This window comes from Siphateles boraxobius, unplaced genomic scaffold (assembly GCF_051911475.1).
Source record: "Siphateles boraxobius isolate OS27281-9 unplaced genomic scaffold, OSU_SipBor_1 54, whole genome shotgun sequence".
Lineage (NCBI taxonomy): Eukaryota > Metazoa > Chordata > Actinopteri > Cypriniformes > Leuciscidae > Siphateles > Siphateles boraxobius.
Window position 1 is genome coordinate 4,344,924 of NW_027509180.1, and position 18,993 is coordinate 4,363,916.

An 18,993-nucleotide genomic window follows, 5' to 3' on the forward strand; every position below is an offset into this window, starting at 1 on the left:
GAACAGCACTGATGTTGATTTTCCCACACCGCCGTCCCCCACAGCGCTGCACGACCTGTGAGTAGTGTCAAGACGAAAGCCACCCTCGCTCTCTCAGTACTGAAGGTTTGGGCTGTAAGGAAAAAAACATAGAGCACTTAGTTAAAAATGCTCTACAAAAGTTCGGTTCCCCAGCATACATCTCGGGTGCGGGTAGTCGTGGTTCAGGTTGACGAATAGGTGCTGATGGGGGTGGGGGAATCGGCGGTGGGCTGGGCGCGGTGGGACCAGCCAGGTGTTGGAGCTGTTGAGTGAGCTCGGACACCTGTGCTACCAAGGCTTGAACGGCACGTCCGGTGACTGCCAGATTCTCCTCCTGTTGAAAAGGAAGGAAATAGCGATTTCATCAACCGTGACAAGATAGGCTGGCTAAAAGGGCGCTAACAAAAGAGAATGTAGAAGTGCGGGTTAATTTTAGTAAAACAGAGGTTAAAAGCATAATTTGGGAGAAAATAATTAAAAGGTGGCAAGAGAGGTGGGATAGAGAGGAGAAAGTAGGCACTTATACCAAATTCAGAGGAGTGTTAAAGAGGATAGGGTGGTAAGTGGGAATAGGAGAGAAGAGGCTGTGATGACGAGGTTAAGGTTGGGACATTGTTCGCTGAACAAAACATGAAAGATGATAGGGAAGCACCAGACAGGGTTGTGTGAGGGATGTCGAGAAGAGGAGTCAGTGGAGCACATAATTATGAGATGTAAGAGATATGAAATGCAGAGGCAGGTAATGAAGAATAAATTGAGGCAGATTGGGGTGCAGGAGATTACATTAAAAGGGTTATTAAGCGCAGTAAATGGGACACAGAATAGAATATTGATGTCTTTTTTAAGGGAAGCGGGAGTTTTCAATAGGATTTAATCAATAAATAAAGTTTATTTTATATGTGAGTGTTTATTTGAGGGAGTGAGTATTATGTAAATGTAGGAAAGAGAATAGCCCGTGGTATAATAGATTACAATACATCTTTGTCTGTTTAAATACTCAATTCTGATTGGCTGGAAGGTGTGCAGTAAAACCGTTTAATGCACAGGTAGTTCCAGTCAGTTTGATTACAGTTCGAAATTAATCCGCTACTATAATCATTGGTAACCATAGTAGCACAGTTACACTTGCAAACAGAGTGAGAGACACATATGAAAACGTTTATTTAGGTAGGCTAAATGGATGATTTTTGCATATCGTTTAATTTGTATGGTGAATATGGCAATTTTCAAAAAATGCAAAAAAAAATGGGCCCAGGCACAAGACGAAATAGAAGACTTGGATAAGACGTTGAATGACAAAAAGCGGCACAAAGAATTAACACCGACAGAGCTAGATAAGATCGAAGACGACAAAGATGAGGTCAATACGAAAAAGACAACTAAATGGGCAGTTAACACTTTCAGTGACTTTTTGCGCCAAAGACAGAAAAATTGTGATTTCGAGACATACTCTGCTTCTCTTTTAAATGAGACATTGCGGGAGTTTTATGCCTCTGTTCAGTCTACCGCTGGACGCGAATACATAGTTCCTACATGACGTCACAACATACGGGCATTTGCAGACCCGGCGCCATTTCTGTGGGCAGAACATTAGAAGAAGAAGCTGAAACGAGTTAATGTCGTGATAAAAAGTGAAAATGGTCATCTCCTGCTGGGTCAATGAATGTTCAAATCGTGCGGGAGGTTCAGTTAAATTTGGATTTTACAGTATACCCGTTATTAGACTTCATGAATGTGAGAAGACTAAGCTTTTGTCAGAACAATGACGGAGGTTATGGCTGGTGAGGATAAACAGGAAAGAAACTCCCTCAAAACAAATATAAGTTAATACTTTGCAGTTTGAATGATGTCCTGTATCAACAAAATGATGAGGTATTAAAAACATACAAAAACAACATTGTTTCCACTGTTTGATCACGATCGCGCCTGCGCCTCTCTCTCTCTCTCACTCACTCACTCACACACACACGCACATTCCAGCATTGCAATCTCAGATTATGTCCCTAAAGAACCCGCGTATAAAGTAGTTCCGCATTACATTAATTAATTTGCACGCGGGTTTAATTTATTTTTATATTCATGCACCGAACCATGACGCCCGTACCGTTTCGGTTCAATACGAATACATGTACCGTTCCACCCCTATTCTTCAGTGTACAAATAAGTACATGCATCCTGCAAACTTGTCGCTTTTCGGCGACAATCGCCGTTTTCTCTGCCAATTGGGTCATTTACGTGAATCGCGTAGAACCGGGGGGGTGGGTTTAGGCCATTTTTCCTGCCGACCAAAATTTCGTTATTTCAAATGTAGGCGCGTTGCGCGTGGTAAGCGCGCTCATAATCCGCCGGAGCCACCACAACATTGCCCAACATCAAATGGCAAACGTAATGCAAGCGGAACGAAACTGCTCGTTATTGTGTGGTTGACGGACCGTTTATCAGTTTGGACCAAACCAGCGCGAGCCGATCTTGATCAAGCGACACAGTTACTACACAGCGCTAAGATATCAAGTAAAGGAATAATTTGAATTTGCCACAGAAGTAATAATCGCTGCGAGATCTAGTGAGAAACATTCACATTTCTCCGTTATTAACGGATCAAACAGCACTGACGTGGAAACCAGAAAGAAACATTGTGCCATTAATGAACTATCCAGTTTCCACAGATCAGCAACATTCACCATGGATTTACTGTAGTAACACTAACCGCAACCATGGAAGTTTGGCAGGAATAGTAGGCTATAATGCCTTCAAGTAACATTACGTCGGTTTTATTTTGACATTATGAATACAATTGCTGCCCTCAAACTAATCTGAACTAAAATATGTTTGTTTATAACTACTACAATATTACATTTAATTTTTTCCAAGGAGCTGTTTTGTCTTATATGCTCCTAAGAAGAGTCAATTATAGCTCCAGAATTGCTCAAACTAAAACAAATATCATACTTTATGATGTTAGTTTTCATTTAAAAAAAGAATAAAAAAAATTAAATCAAGAAAATTACCAAAAACCTGGTAAACAGTAAATTCTAACAACATAGGTCTATTTAGATAAACAATCTGGCGAGCATGTTGTTTTAGGTTAATACACCAACAGCAAATTTCTGTCTAATAAAGCGCTCAAAAACGTGTGAGACCCCCCTAAAAACTCCTAGCCAATACTAGATAATGGTACACATAAAATTATGCCATCAAAGATGGCGTCTCCAGGGAGGTCACGTGACATGAATTGGCCTGTGGGAACTATGTATAGAATTACGCCAATCCATTAGAAACAGTATAACTTGTCTAAATGAGACCATAACTGATGTTGAAAATATGTCCACAATGGCCACATTTTAACTAGTTTTTAACGTTGTCCGAAGAGGGTCCATGAACGTCTATATCGGACGTGCAGAACACGTCAAAAAAAGACGTCATAAAAACTTTCATTCTGGCTCCTCAGTGGATGTCTTTTCAACGTCCGACTTTTGTGACAAAGACGTTGAAAAGATGTCTTTTGGACATCAATTTGCTTAGTGGGAAGTGCTTTGTAAAAAATTATTCACTGTTTTAAAGCGTTTGAAACGCCACACGCTGGTCAGAACAGTAAATACAACAACAACTCAGGCCAAACATGCATAAAAACACATGCATTTATTGGAGAATTCCTGTGGGAGGAGCTTAACTGATGATGTGAATGCAGTGGGAGGAGCTTCACTGATGATGTGACTGCAGTGGGAGGAGCTTCACTGATGATGTGACTGCTGTGGGAGGAGCTTCACTGATGATGTGCTTGTAATCCTAACATTTTTCTGCTGCTTCATTAAAATACAGGTATCTAGAAATAAAGAATATAACATAAATTATTTTAATTCTTCCAAATATAAATAATGGTAAGAAAAACAGTTACAATCATAAACACACAAATAAACGTACAGAGTAACAATTTCACTCAGTGTGCTGACACCAATGAAATGGGCTTTAAGTGTCAATTTACAGGAGAGTTGAAGACATCAGCATAATAAATGAGGTGAAAACAGGAACTGTTGTCATGAAATAAAGAGTGTTTATTTAAGTAGGAGACAACAAAACTTGTTCTCAACTTTTTTGCAGCGTACTGGACTATAAGGATATAATCTGTTAAATATATTAATTCTTCTAATGAACTGAGGAGGGCAGCAATACGCCATTTTAGCGTCTAGTCTCAGTCTGCCGCAAATATCAACAGAAGAAGCAGAAGCAGAAGTTGAGGAGAGCAGTTCACGGTATTTCTCATCTCTACACAACCATCACACACACTTTATACAGTTTGATTAAGCGACAGACTCATTTCTGTATTGTTTTCATCGATCACAGCGATACTTGTGCGTCTTTTCTGGCGTCTTCCTCCTGAAATAAACATTTAGTGCAGCAGCAGCGAGCCTGAGGAGAATATGTGGAGTTGTTTCAGACCTGAGCGAGTGTGTGTTCGTTTGTGTGATTGTCTCGATGTTTGGAGTGAGAACTGTTACTGAATGTTGAAGTCAAAAGTTAAAGTTTGAAATCTGTGAGGGAAATTGATGCTCCTGCCGATCTTTAACAAATCAAATAACACATTTGACATTATAATCAGAATTTATGAGGATTATACTTTTTAGGATCATCGTCAGTTGTGATCTAATAACATTAGTGCAATAAATGTAGTTTCTACAAAATCAAAATATATTTTAGATATTTCAATATATCAAGACATGCTGCTGTAGTTATTTAGATATATAAAAAAAACACTAATGGAAATCTTAATTAACCACCTCATATATTTTTTATGTTTTATCCTTGTCATGTTGTGAGAACTAGCAGTATTTTCTTTCAATTTAGCTGTTTTACAGGCTTTTATCATCTATCCTGACTCAAATAATGTGTTAACAGCAAACACTCAGAATAAAGTGAGATGATCTGCTGATGATCCTGAATGTCTTGTTGGATGAGTGTTGATAGTCTGAGGATCATCAGTATTAACAGATCTGCTGAAAACACTCTTTATTTCATGACAATAGTTCCTGTTTTCACCTCATTTATTATGCTGATGTCTTCAGATCTCCTGTAAATTGACACTTAAAGGGGTGGTTCAGAATTTTGGACATCGGGCTTCATTTCCAAGTGAGCCTTAGTGTTATTTATCAGTGGAGACAGTTTTCAAAAAATTTCATCCAGTCGTTGCATATTTCGCCGGTGCTAGGCTAGCGCGAGTCAACGGTATCTGTTAGCCTGCCATTAAATACAGTTTTACCCACTCCACAGTACACCAAAAGCAAATAAATTATAACGCCAGACTATCGATGTAAATTTCTGTTGAGGAGAATAATGTTAGAAATCAAACTACCCTTGCATCTCAATGATCACATTACATTTACAGGAACTAGTTTCTCAACACTTCTGAATTTTACTTTGCTCCGGTTAGTAGTACTGCGCCGAAAAGTAAAGACAGAACAGAAGCTCACGACAGTCGGGGCGTCTAGCTAGCTAGTAGACGAGGAATATTGGCACCAAACGAAGGATATTGGCAACATGGTGATTCGGTGTGCATTTCGCAATTGCAATAATAAACCCCAAAAAATGTTCACCTCGAAGTTTCCACAAATTTCCATTCAAAGATCCAGAAAGGATCCAACTTTGGCTTATTGCTGCTGGCTTGGACAACAAGTCACCGGCAGAGACTCTACAAAAGTTGAGAATTTGCAGTGATCATTTTAGACTAGACGAATTTGAAGACGACCGTAATCAAAACGGTCACAGGTTACTGAGAGGGAATGCAGTTCCAGCCGTCTTTCCAGATGCACCAACCGCTACAGATGTACAGGTAATAACTCGGGCTATTCTAGCTAGCTAATGAAGCTAGTCCCTTTCATAACTGATAGATTGACACTGACAACGTTAGTGGAGATGACGTTATAGTTCAATGCATTGCGGAGATTGACAATAGTATAATTTATGGTGTGTTCACACCGAACGAGAATTTAATTATTTGCGCGTGTAGATTACATACAAAGTCAATGCAAAGATGCGAATAGATTAATTCTGTGTATTCCGGCTCATACATATATGGTTCGTTGAACAACACATATTCCTCGTCTTCATCATCTTCAAAGTCCGAAACACTGGCATTGCTTTCAAACGTAGACATTGTCATATGTCTTGCTATTACAAGTCATGAAATATACTCTGCTTCTGCAGTGATGAGTGTCAGCGGCAGGTAAATACACTTGCGTGATTGTCATGTGGACCGGCGCGCTCGGTTGCCTAGGTAATCTGATATCCCTCCGCTGCTGCTGTAGACTGTGCTTATAAATACAGGGAACGAAGTATAACTATATCATTGAGATGCAAGGGTAGTTTGATTTCTAACATTATTCTCCTCAACAGACATTTACATCGATAGTCTGGCGTTATAATTTATTTGCTTTTGGTGTACTGTGGAGTGGGTAAAACTGTATTTAATGGCAGGCTAACAGATACCGTTGACTCGCGTTAGCCTAGCACCGGCGAAATATGCAACAGGAACGACTGGGTGAAATTTTTTGAAAACTGTCTCCACTGATAAATAACACTAAGGCTCACTTGGAAATGAGGCCCGATGTCCAAAATTCCGAACCACCCCTTTAAAGCTCATTTCATTGGTGTCAGCAGACTGAGGGGATTTGTTGGTTACTATATGTAGCCTATGTTTATTTCTGTTTTTCAACTGTTTTTTTATTACCATTATTTATATTTGGGAGAATTTACATTATTATATTCTGTTGTCCATGAGCAAAAAAACAAACACAAAAAAACTCTGTAATCTACATAACTTAGATTTTGCCAAATCAGCTCCTCCCACAGCAGTCGCATCATCAGTTAAGCCCCTCCCACTGCAGTCACATCATCAGTGAAGCTCCTCCCACTGTAATTAATCATCAGTGAAGCTCCTCCCACTGCAATTCCCCAATAAATGCTGTAAATTCCCATCAGCTGCAAGTGAAGACGAGCATGAAAGCATCAGGAAGAGCTGAAATCTGCAAAGACTGAGTTTATTAAAGAGGACAGTGAGAACACGAGTGATCCAGAACCTGCAGAATGAAACACACTGAAGATCCTGAAGAACAAAGAGGTTGGTGTTTATTCTTCATTCATTCATGATGCTGAAGAACATTCATGTTAGAAACATTCAAGCACTTTATCACTTTTAGATAAACGGTTAAACTATGAAATAGCTGAAAAAGTTTTTTTATATATATAAAAATGATCAGTAAATGGAGGTTTCATATGGATTGTCAACATCAGGTCAAACATTCAAATATTTTGACCTTTTTATTTTACATTTATTTTATATATGGTTTACAATTTGTAACAATTTTCCAGAATTTGACCTGAATTTTGTGCGTATTTTTACAAACATATATAACAAAGATATATATAAAAACTCCAAAATGTCCAAATTTACAATCTACTCCGCTTTACTGCAAACATTTGTGTTCTTTCGCACAGTGAAATTCACATGATCTTGTGTTTCTTGTCACACATGCGTGTGGCAAGTGTGAAGTTTAGTGTGAACGGCCCTTAATAATTAAAACATTTTAGTAGTTTTTAACTGGTTAAAACCAGACCATTCTCAGTTGTAACTAGTGTTGCTTTCGTCAACGAAAATTATGACTAAATATCGTCGTCAACGAACCTTTATCACGTGACGAAAACGAGACGAGACGCAACGTAAATGCTGGTCATGTGACGATGACTATAGCTAAATGTATAATGCAATATTGTTGACGAATAAAAACGAGACTAAATGTGGTTTGCAAAATAAAAACTATGCTAAAATGTCTCTTCATTTTCGTTGACCAAAACGAGACGAGATGAAATGTTATTTTAATGTTATTTTGTTTCGATTCACTGCGTGAGTTACGGCTGTTTCACACATACTCCGTGTGTAGTGCGTATGCGGTGCGTGTTGCGGTGTGTATGCAGGAGCAGTCGCGCTATTGTGCTTTCACATGTGCTTTCACAGCCGATCCCTAAACCCCGAACAAGTCAAAACAATCCGCTTTCCACAGAACAATTAATACATAACTTACCAGAGAGGTGAGCAGTCCCAAATCCACCCACCGAGACACCCGAAGGAAACGGAGGGGAAAGACAGGCTAGAATGCAACACGAATCATCAATAACATACGCACCGCAACTAGAAACAGACTGCTAGAGGCTAACAGCACATACCTGCAGCTACCGTCAACAACAGAAGGGGAGGGGCCGGACGTCACGTGACTCATCCCAGGCTACAGCCAACTAGGTGTTAAATAGGCGAAATTCCCCGCTGATAGGTGCTCACTAATGTCAATCATCCCCACTCATCTGATTCATTCATTCTGCTACATATATATCAATCTAAAAGTTGGTGTCAAAATATGGCAGTATTGTGTATTTTAATGTTCATTTCATGTTAGATAATTGTGTCATTGATCAAATACATTTAATAGTTCTCACTACAGAAACATGGGATTTGTGCCTATAATGTTTACAAAATAATAACTGGAAGATCAGTGTACCTAATTAATGGAAAGTTTCAGGGACATTTAATTAATTTATAAAAATACAACAAATTATTGTAATATTTTATAGCACTTGTCTGTTACATCTGGGATAATTTTATTTATCTCCAATCACTCCATATTTCTCTCTTTTAATTATTTTGATTATTTAGAAGATTATTTGGACCCGATGGAAGAGAACGAGGAGAGAGAAGAACTGAGTGAAGTGAAGGAGGAAAATCACGTCAAACCTGGAGAAAAACCTTTGAGTCGCTCAAAGACTAAACGGACATTTTTAAAGAAAAGACAAGACAAGAAATCTACAACCTGCACTCAGTGTGGGAAGAGTTTCACAAGCAAACAAAATCTTGAAAGTCACATGAGAATTCACACCGGAGAGAAGCCGTTCACATGCCATCAATGTGGGAAGAGTTTCAATCAATTAGCACACCTTAATGTTCACATGATGATCCACACTGGAGAGAAGCCGTTCACATGCCATCAATGTGGGAAGAGTTTCAGCCGATTAGCATACCTTAATTCTCACACGATGATCCACACTCAAGAGAAGCCGTTCACATGTGATCAGTGTGGGAAAGCATTTATCTGGGCATCAAACCTAAAGACACACCTGACAGTTCATACAAAGGAGAAGCCACATTCATGTTCTGAATGTGGAAAGAGTTTTTCACTTCTGTATAGTTTACAAGTACATCAAAGAATTCATACTGGTGTGAGAGAGTACATGTGCTTTGAGTGTGAGAAGACTTTTACTACAGCGGACAAGTTAAAACGGCACCAAAGAATTCACACTGGAGAAAAACCTTACAAGTGTTCACACTGTGACAAGAGATTCAGTCGTTCATCATATCTGAAAACACATGAGAGGATCCACACTGGAGAGAAGCCGCACACGTGTGATCAGTGCGGGAAGAGTTTCTCTATTAAAACTCACCTGAAGAAACACATGAAGATCCACACAGTGGAGAAACCACATCAACACAGTCTGAGATCACAGTAAGAAGTTCATCTTAATGTGCTGAACAACAAAAGCTGCTTTTCCACCTTCGGAAAAGGATCCGGTTGTGTTCCCACGTGAGCCTGGTACGGCACGGCACAATTACAAACCGTTCTCGGCCCTGAACTCTCAGCACACTTGGCTAACCGTGCCGAACCGTGATGGTAGTGTGTGTGTACTAGTGGTGGACATTTTTATTCTTTCCAGGGAATCGTTCATTTTCAGTTTGTTCATTGGCTCGTTTAGTGACAATTTCTTCATATTACATACATACGCCAGCAGGTGGCGAAAAAGAGTGTCTTATGTGTCTTAAGTCAACAAAAATTTACTTGTAACAAAAATAAAAAGCATTTGGCTTAAATTTGTGCCTAATTTTCTCATTAAATTAATCAAATAAGTCGAAATAAGTGGTTCAGATGACCAAAGCACAAGGTTTTCTTGCATAAATAACATTTTAATTGTTTGGTCAGACATTTACACGTTCATAAATCTGGGATTATGTTAAACGTTGAGTTATGTTCTATGTTAAATATGATTATATATAAACAATCGTATGTTTACAGTAACTATAACTGCTTTGCATCTGCTTTCTGCTGGTTGCTGAATGAGATTGACTCGCATGCTAAATGACGACCTCCCCGGTACTCTCTCATTTATTTATCCATTATCCTTTTGTGTATGTCAGTATTAAAGTCCCCAATAATAATACACTCTTTTGTCAAAGCATTATGATGATTTAAAACAAACTCAAGACCTTCATAAAAATCGTTTTGCCTTGGTGGACGATAACAGACGCCAAACAATATTAGCTTTGTCGCAGGCATTAAAGGGGACCTATTATGCCCCTTTTCACAAGATGTAATATAAGTCTCTGATGTCCCCAGAGTGTGTATGTGAAGTTTTAGCTCAAAATACCAAACAGATAATTTTTTACAGCATGTTTAAATTGTCACTTTTTGAGGCTCAGAAAAACGCACCGTTTTAGTGTGTATCCCTTTAAATGCAAATGAGCAGCTGCTGCCGGCCCAGACTCTCAGTAGCCGTGTTCATTTCGACCCGGAGTCGGACAATAATGCCCACAGAGCCAGATAATATATGCTGTATGGAGACTGAACAGGTATAGTCTAGTTTAATTACGGTTATAACTTGTTTTTCCATCTTTCTTTTATCCACTATTAGTACAAGCCTGTTGTTGCGGACCGCGTCCGAATGTTGTAAAAATATACTGATGAGTTCAATGAAGTTTATTGTACATCACACAAAAGATGAAGTGTCAATTTCACTCTAGAAAATCACTGTAAGAGCTGAATAAACACTGTATAAGACGTCCGCATTAAAGTATTATCCATAAACTCTCTCCCTCTCCCTTTCATTATTATCAACATAACGTTACACAGCGAAGCACAAAAACACTCGTTACAACTAACAGTAAACAAATATATACACACCTATTCAGGGGGTGCTTAATAAACTGGTAAACTGTATATCCGTAAAACAACTCCTATGAAATGTAATAAAGTGTGCGCTCTCACTTTCATTACTGCCATGATCAATAACGTTAGGCCTATCGCTCCAGTAAATAAATAGAGCTATGTGGATTAATACATCCAGCTACACAACACCGGCAATAGAGATGCGCGGATGGGCTATTATTTCATCCGCAACCGCATCACGAAACTCATCATCCGTCCGCCATCCATCCGCACCAACGTTTTTGACCAATTTTCAAAACCGCACCCGCCCGCCATCCGCGGATTGGGCGATACAAGGCGCTGCTGATGACAGCCGCGAGACTAGAAAGCTCTCAGAATATCAGCAGTGAACTCCGTCTCCGATCGGCGCGCAGGGACAAAAATAATAGTCAGATAACAATATTTAACAATGTATACATCAGAGTTTCCGCTAGAAAAAAATGGTGCCGGTCAAAGTGACCGGCAGAGGTTTCGTTTTACGGACATTTTGATGGTATGCCGGTCAAATATCGCCTCTTAATTAGTCAAGTGGAGGAAAACTGGAGGCAGGCTATATGTAACTTAAAAAATGACATAATCAGGCCGTATAGAATGCAACATGTTTATTAGCCTAACTTTCAAATAGACGGAAAAAAACATGAACGTCCGATTCATTCAAAGATGAAATTGACTATCACAATCTCGCCTAGAGAGAAATGCATGTAATGGATTACATAATCAGAGAGTAGGCCTATCCTATATCTTTTCGTTTTTAATTGTTTCGTTTAAAGACATTTCAAGCTTTCTATATAGATATATTTCTCATGTGTGAGGCATACGCTGAGTTTCGGTTAGTTTATGATGAGATGCGCTCCAGTTCACATGCAATGCAAGGGACCGCGCCCGCGCCTCCATGTTATGATTATATTGTCTATTTGCTTCCTATTTATTAAATCCAGGCAATTGGTTGATGAAAAAAATATTAAAATTAAGATACAATTTATACAAAACGAAATTCACTTTAAAGAAAGGCTTTCAACAAAACTTAATTAAGTGGCCAAAATCATGTCTGACCGTGTCTCCCCCCGATATATTTGATTTGCAGACTGATCTCATGAAATGGCGTATGTATGACACGCCAATTCGTATTTCCATTTTTGGCGTGCTATCTACACGCATAACCGCTTTTCAGCATGTTTATCAACGCCTTTGACTTAACGTTATATTAATGTATTATAAATATATGACCTACCCCAACCCCGTCCCTAAACCTACCCGTCACTGGGGTTAATACCATTTATGAGTGTTCTCCTACCATCCTAGGAAAAGAAATATCGCTCCACAGATGTAAATATAGATTTTGCTTCGTTTCGCTCGGACATTTAACGGCGTACACATACACGCGGAATCACTCGGACATTTAATGGCGTAGACTTACACGCGGATAACTCAAAATGCGTATAGATAACACGCCACTTGACTTGAAAGTGGGCGTGTATGTTTACGCAAAGTCATGATGTCATGTTGTGATTTGAATTCATTTTTAACATTGTTGTATTTAAGGACTGGTATTTGTATGTGTGTTATCTTTAAATTTGTTTTATGTGGTGGACAATATTGGAACGTGACATTGGATATATTTATTTTATTTGTACTATTTATTTTATTTTACTATTTATTTTGTTTGGCTTTTATATATTTCATGCATTTGCACTTATTTAATTTATATTCATTTATAGTATTAATTTAGAGTCCCTGATTATATGTTGCATGTTCTCTTGTTGTTGTTTTTTAAAAGACAAATCATCAATTTTTGGAAAAGAATTGACGGTTTATAGCGTTTAGAAAAAAAATGTATAACTTTGAATTTATCATCAACAATATTGTTGTTTGATTTAATAATAATTTTTCAACATGTTCAGACTGAGCAAAAAAAAACATTTTAACAGGATAAATTGAATATTCACAAAATGTGTGGGTCTAGGTAAAAAATGTAATTTTCCTGAAAACTATTGAAATGGATTTATATCGTTTTGGAAAAGAGCTCCTCAGTGCTGATGTTATCGGATTTTCAGCTTCGCTGCGCTTCTCGTCCTGTGTGCGCTTCCTCCAGTTATGCTAACGTTACTGAGCTGAGGACAGCGACACAAGAGCTACACAGGTAGGCTGTCCTCAGTGCCGCAGAAAAGCGCTGAAACGAAGATGAAGGGGAATCTTCTATTAGGCAATTTTTATCGGACAATTTGACCGGAGAGATTTAATTTTGTCGGACATTTCATTTTTATCCCGGCCAATGTCCGGTAATTACCGGACAACGGAAACCCTGGTATAGCCTACATATATTTTTCATTTGATTTGTTCAACCGCCCGCCACCCGCCCGATTTTAATTAAAATATTTTTTTTAGTCACGTCATCCGCCCGATCCGCGGTTTATCCGCGGCTGTAACCGCCAACCGCGCATCTCTAACCGACAACGCTTGGGAGACATTCTCGTCAGTGCAGCAATGGCGGATGTGTACAACTCTCTCAACTCGCTGTGAACTCGATCAGGGCGGGTCTATGTTAGAACGGCAGTGTCTGTCAACACTCGTGGGCGGGGCCTGTGGCTTTAGTGATGTCACTATTCTGAAAACAGGTCGTTGTGAGACACTGCTTATGATTTATGGGGATTTTAAAGAAAGGAGTGGGTGGATTTTATCACTGCAGGGTGGTTGTGTACACACACTGCCATCACACATTTATGTCCAAACACCATGCAAAAGTGAATTTTGCATAATAGTCCATAAACAATAACTCATATTCAACATTATTATCTAATACATTAAAATTAATTTCTGATCTAATAAAAAAACAAACACCCCTCCTTGTCTATTGCAATCTTTTCTAATTAAACTATAATTTTCTACACTAATTTCATTATCACTTCCTGACGAATCTAACCACGTTTCTGCAATGCAAAAAAAAAAAAAAACTTTACAATTTTCTAAGTAACCACCTTAATTCCTCAATCTTCGGTAATAAACTCCTTACATTTAGATGCACAAAATGTATCCCTTTTACATTAAAATAGTCTTATTAACTTACTAACTCTTATTTTCTCATTTGTATTCTGATGACATTGAACACATTGTTAATACATTTTGTATACAAAGTTGTATATCATAAACATGTCATCTTTGTACTTTTTGCAATTAATAAAAGTAAAAGTGCTCGCTTCCTCGTTATCATGCATCACATGACAAAAGGAGTAAAATGAGTCTCTGATCCAAAACACACAATAGATGGCGCTAATTCGAGCCGCCAATGAAGAAGAAGAAGAAGAAGAAGAGTCTGAGGAGAGCAGTTCATGGTATTTCTCATATTTACACAACCATCACACACACTTTATACAGTTTGATTAAGCGACAGACTCATTTCTGTATTGTTTTCATCGATCACAGCGATACTTGTGCGTCTTTTCCGGCGTCTTTTCTACTGAAATACATATTTAGTGCAGCAGCAGCGAGCATGAGGAGAATATGTGGAGTTCGTTCATTCCCCCTTCCATGTAAAGCGCTTTGAGTAGCTAGCCAGAAAAGCGCTATATTAAATGAAATGAATTATTATTATTATTATTCAGACCCAGTGGTGGCTGGTGAAAAATATCTGAGGTGGGGCTGTGTCATATTCTGTCGGTTTCAATAGTCTGGTAACATGGGAGTCTTTTAGTGTAGTGGCTTCGAGGTTGAGGAATGGTCTTCTTCAAGACATCCGTCCAACATCCACCCTTCTCTCCTTCAAAAACACATATTTGATCTGAATCTGTATATTACTCTTCAGCTCACAGTCTGTAAATTAAACATTGTTATTGATATGCTATTTGTTTGAATACCTCTATGTTTGTATCTTTAACCTAACTTTGTAAGTGACCTCTGTACATTAGCAGTGGCGATTCTAGGGGGTGGTCCGTAAAGCTCATTGGCCACCCCAGATCTGATAGGTAGTTGCTCAAGTTCGTCAACACAAGAAACAAGAGAAATGCTGTCAATCAATGATGACAGCTGATCAACTGATTTAGGGCCAGTTTTACATTTTTAACTAACACAGTAATGGTCGTACTGAGGTTGTTAGAGCTGATTTCTGCTCAGCGGACGTTTGGCCGTGCAGGTCAGGTGACCCATGAGATGAGCGCGCTGGCTGCTGCTGCTCCGTGAAACAGGAGGACGGTCGGTCACAGTTACAACAGCAACAATGATAAAAACGCTGGAATCTGTAGATTGAGAGGTATGGTAATTTAATGTTTAGTTATATCGTAGTTCCCTCTGAATGTGTAGGAAAACTGAAAAAAAAAAGAACTACACTGTACTAGCTAGCTTAGCAGTCTGCAAACCAAGTTAAGAGTGCAGCGTGCAGACAGTTGAAGAGGGCGCGCGCGCAGCTCTTAAAGGGGCCACACCTTATTTCCACTCGTTGCACCGCCATGGAATGCTATTTTCTGGACTGAAGACTTGAGGGTTTTTCTTGCAGATGTGTGTGTTCAATAGAGCTAATGTTATATTTTTGGCCAACCCGTGTGTGAAATATAGTGTGACAGTCTAGATTTAAGTTATAACACAAGAACAAGCTGTGACTTATTTATTTGCTCTGTTATTTAAGGGCTGTTTTTGTTTGTATCAGTTAGCTCATCTTCACTTAAATTAACTTATTAATGTATGCTGAATCAAAGCCAATGTTTAAATTTATACCTTCATCAGGGGCCTTGGATATGAATACTGTCTTAGTTGAAAACCACTTTTTTGCACATTTTCATACATCACAGGGCTGCCAACTTTTGAGTTTTGACGCCTCATTCGTGGGTCTGTGACAAAAACTGCGGGAGGAGTAGCGCGTCAAAAAGTGGCCAGAAGAATAAGAATAAGAAGAATAAGAATAACTAGAATGTACATTTCCAGAAGAAAATGTGAAGTGGTGCTTGCAGTGGCAAAACTCGGCACTCGGTTGCTAGGGTGTTGTGGGTGGTTGCTCGGGCGTTGCTAGGGTGTTATGGGTGGTTGCTAGGTGGTTGCTAGGGTGTTCTTGGTGGTTGCTAGGCGGTTGCTAGGGTATTCTGGGTGGTTAGGGCATTACTAGGTGGTTGCTAGGGTGTTCTGGGTGGTTGCTATGGTGTTGCTAGGCAGTTGCTCGGGTATTCAGGGTGGTTGCTATGGTGTTGCTAGGCGGTTGCTAGGGTGATGCTAGGTGGTTGCTAGGGTGTTCTTGGTGGTTGCTAGGCGGTTGCTAGGGTATTCTGGGTGGTTGTTAGGGCGTTGCTGGGGGTTTATTGGTGGTTGCTATGGTGTTGCTAGGGTATTCTGAGTGGTTGCTAAGGTATTCTGGGTGGTTGCTAGGGTGTTATGGGTGGTTGCTATGGTGTTGCTAGGCGGTTGCTAGGGTGTTCTGGTTGGTTGTTAGGCGGTTGCTAGGGTATTCAGGGTGGTTTCTATGGTGTTGCTATGCGGTTGCTAGGGTATTCTGGGTGGTTGCTAAGGTGTTTTGGGTGGTTGCTAGGGTGTTCTGGGTGGTTGCTAGGGGGTTGCTAGGGTGTTCTGGTTGGTTGCTAGGGTGTTGCTAGGCGGTTGCTAGGGTGTTCTGGGTGGTTGCTAGGGTGTTGCTAGGCGGTTGCTAGGGTGTTCTGGGTGGTTGCTATGGTGTTGCTATGCGGTTGCTAGGGTATTCTGGGTGGTTGCTAAGGTGTTTTGGGTGAACTAGTTTAAGTCCCCTCTTGTGGTTAAATAAAAACACCTGGCAAAGAACAAAATTAAGAAATTCAAATTCCAGTATCTCTAACAAATTATATCTAAGCTAAATAATAACATATACTAAGCATGTAAAGAACAACAAATATTTATGTTTTTTTTTTCTTACAAGCTTAGTTTTTCTTTTGCTTTTACAGGTAAGGTCCTATCTTTAAGCATTTTGGTTTGTCCTGTTGGATTTCTGTGTTTTTATGTAACCACAAGATGGTGCCCCAATTAGTAAAGCAAACTCAGGTAACAATACAGGTGACACAGATGATGAGTTGATGACTGATGCATGTTATTCTATATAGGATGAGTTAAGAGCAGTTTATTTTGCTACTCTAATCTAACTTATGAAGAGACAAGTTAATCCACTACAAGAAAATAGCTCTTAGAAAATGTTTACCCTATCCTGACCATAATTACTGATTAAAAATAGACATGTTAAAATAACCAGAGATACTTGGGGACTGTGATAGGTGGTTAGGACTGTTTTTAACAGGATAGTCACCTTTATTTGACAGTTATGAGACAGGAAATCATGGGAGAGACAGAGGATGTGACATGCAGCAAAGGACCGGGATTCGAACCATGGTCGGCTGCGTACATATACGCATTAACTTTGCTATGCCATGGCCACCCCACACTAGCTTTGTGTCCCATCTTGGCCACCCCCCAAAAAATGTCCTGGATACGCCACTGGCTGACACCAAGTAAGGATTTTGTTGATTCATAATGCTACATGATTAGTCTAGTTTGGTAACAACCATGAAGATAACTATGGCTGGGTTGATAGAGTTTGTATGATTAAATTTCTATTTACAAGCTCTTGATTCAATTCTAATCTTAATTCAATTTGATATTGAATTTTATTCTGAAATATTTCAGATACCTTTACATTTTCCATTATGGAATTTTTTTTTTTTTTTATTATTAAACAATGCTTTAAACTATAATACTGAAAAATACTAAAAACTATAATACTGAAATCTAAAACTAAAATACTGATTCTGCTAAGAGTGAAATGATTGTTGTTGTTTTTTATAAGCCATGGCTATTATATTAAAGATTACAATTGACAACAATCTGTTGAATTCAAGTGGCATAGTGATATACAGATGTAATGGGATTTAATAATCTATATCGATATTTCCAGCCATAAAAATGACATTACAGTTATATGTTGCTAAAGACTGGTTGTCTTTATTAGGCACTAAAGCTTGTGAACGGTTTTGCGACCTGATGTTAAACCAGCGACTCCTGAAAGACGTGTCAAAACTGAGCCCTCACCATCAGACCTCCTCAGTTGAAGGCTTCCATAGCCTGATATTGAAATTTGCTCCCAAAAATGTGGCATTCTCTTTTGTGGGAATATTGAACAGGTCTGACAGTTTAAATGTATTTTAAGGTCATAAATAATGCTGTATGCGCATCTGTCACACTGTCTTATATTTGTAAATACACAATTTAACCGCATACTATTTCACACTTTAAACAACCCCCCCTTACTAATTTTATCCTTTTCATTTCTTAATTTAACTATGTAGGTTGCACCTTGCTGCTCTTCACTATAATGAAAATTCCAATCGCGAGTATGCATGCAACCAGAGCGCCGAACCGTCTATCAAAGTGAAATGGCCAAAATACAAAAAGGGGGATCATTCCCTTCACTACACAAAAACAGCACCAACCTACAGTAAGTATAAAAGGATAATGTTACCATACAATAAATATGAAAAATATGTATATCTTCTGCCAAATTAGATATTCCATTAACACGTCCATTACATTATACATGTTCTTTATGGTAAATGCAGTTTGATTGACCACAGTGTTGTTTGATCCCAATTGTAGAAAAATGTCTACTTAAAAAATGCCAGGTTCATTGAATTTTTTGCGTTATAGACTACGTGGAGAGTCTGCTAAGACTGTTTTTTGAGGAGGTGGTCATCAATCCTGGCCCATACCAAGAGCAGATTAATGAACTGAAGGTTCCAGATCACTTATGTGCTGACTTTGACAAGCCCGACCTACAGGAATCTGACGTCAGACCCTGGTCCCGTTTTACACAGATGGAGTAGGAGCAGGTTTAGATAGTGTGTGTGTGTCATTTTTAGTGTTAAAATTAATCTTTAAAATGTAATAAATGAAACATAAAATCAAACGTAATTAAAGACCTTTGTCATTATTTATCACATACAGTTCTACATACATATCATTT

At 38.9% G+C, this 18,993-nt stretch overlaps 1 protein-coding gene and 1 pseudogene across 5 annotated transcripts in view; one reads left to right on the forward strand and one right to left on the reverse strand.

Annotated features, from left to right (window-relative positions):
- Positions 1-18,993, reverse strand: part of LOC143714414 (uncharacterized) — a 1,189,624-nt gene that overhangs the window by 897,538 nt on the left and 273,093 nt on the right. The gene's annotated exons all lie outside the window — the stretch shown is intronic.
- The window catches only part of LOC143714379 (uncharacterized), a 35,223-nt pseudogene continuing 23,126 nt past the window's right edge, over positions 6,897-18,993 (forward strand). The window contains exons 1-2 of the transcript XR_013195477.1: positions 6,897-7,132; positions 8,720-9,563. The product of XR_013195477.1 is annotated as an uncharacterized LOC143714379 (transcript). The remainder of the gene's footprint in view (positions 7,133-8,719; positions 9,564-18,993) is intronic.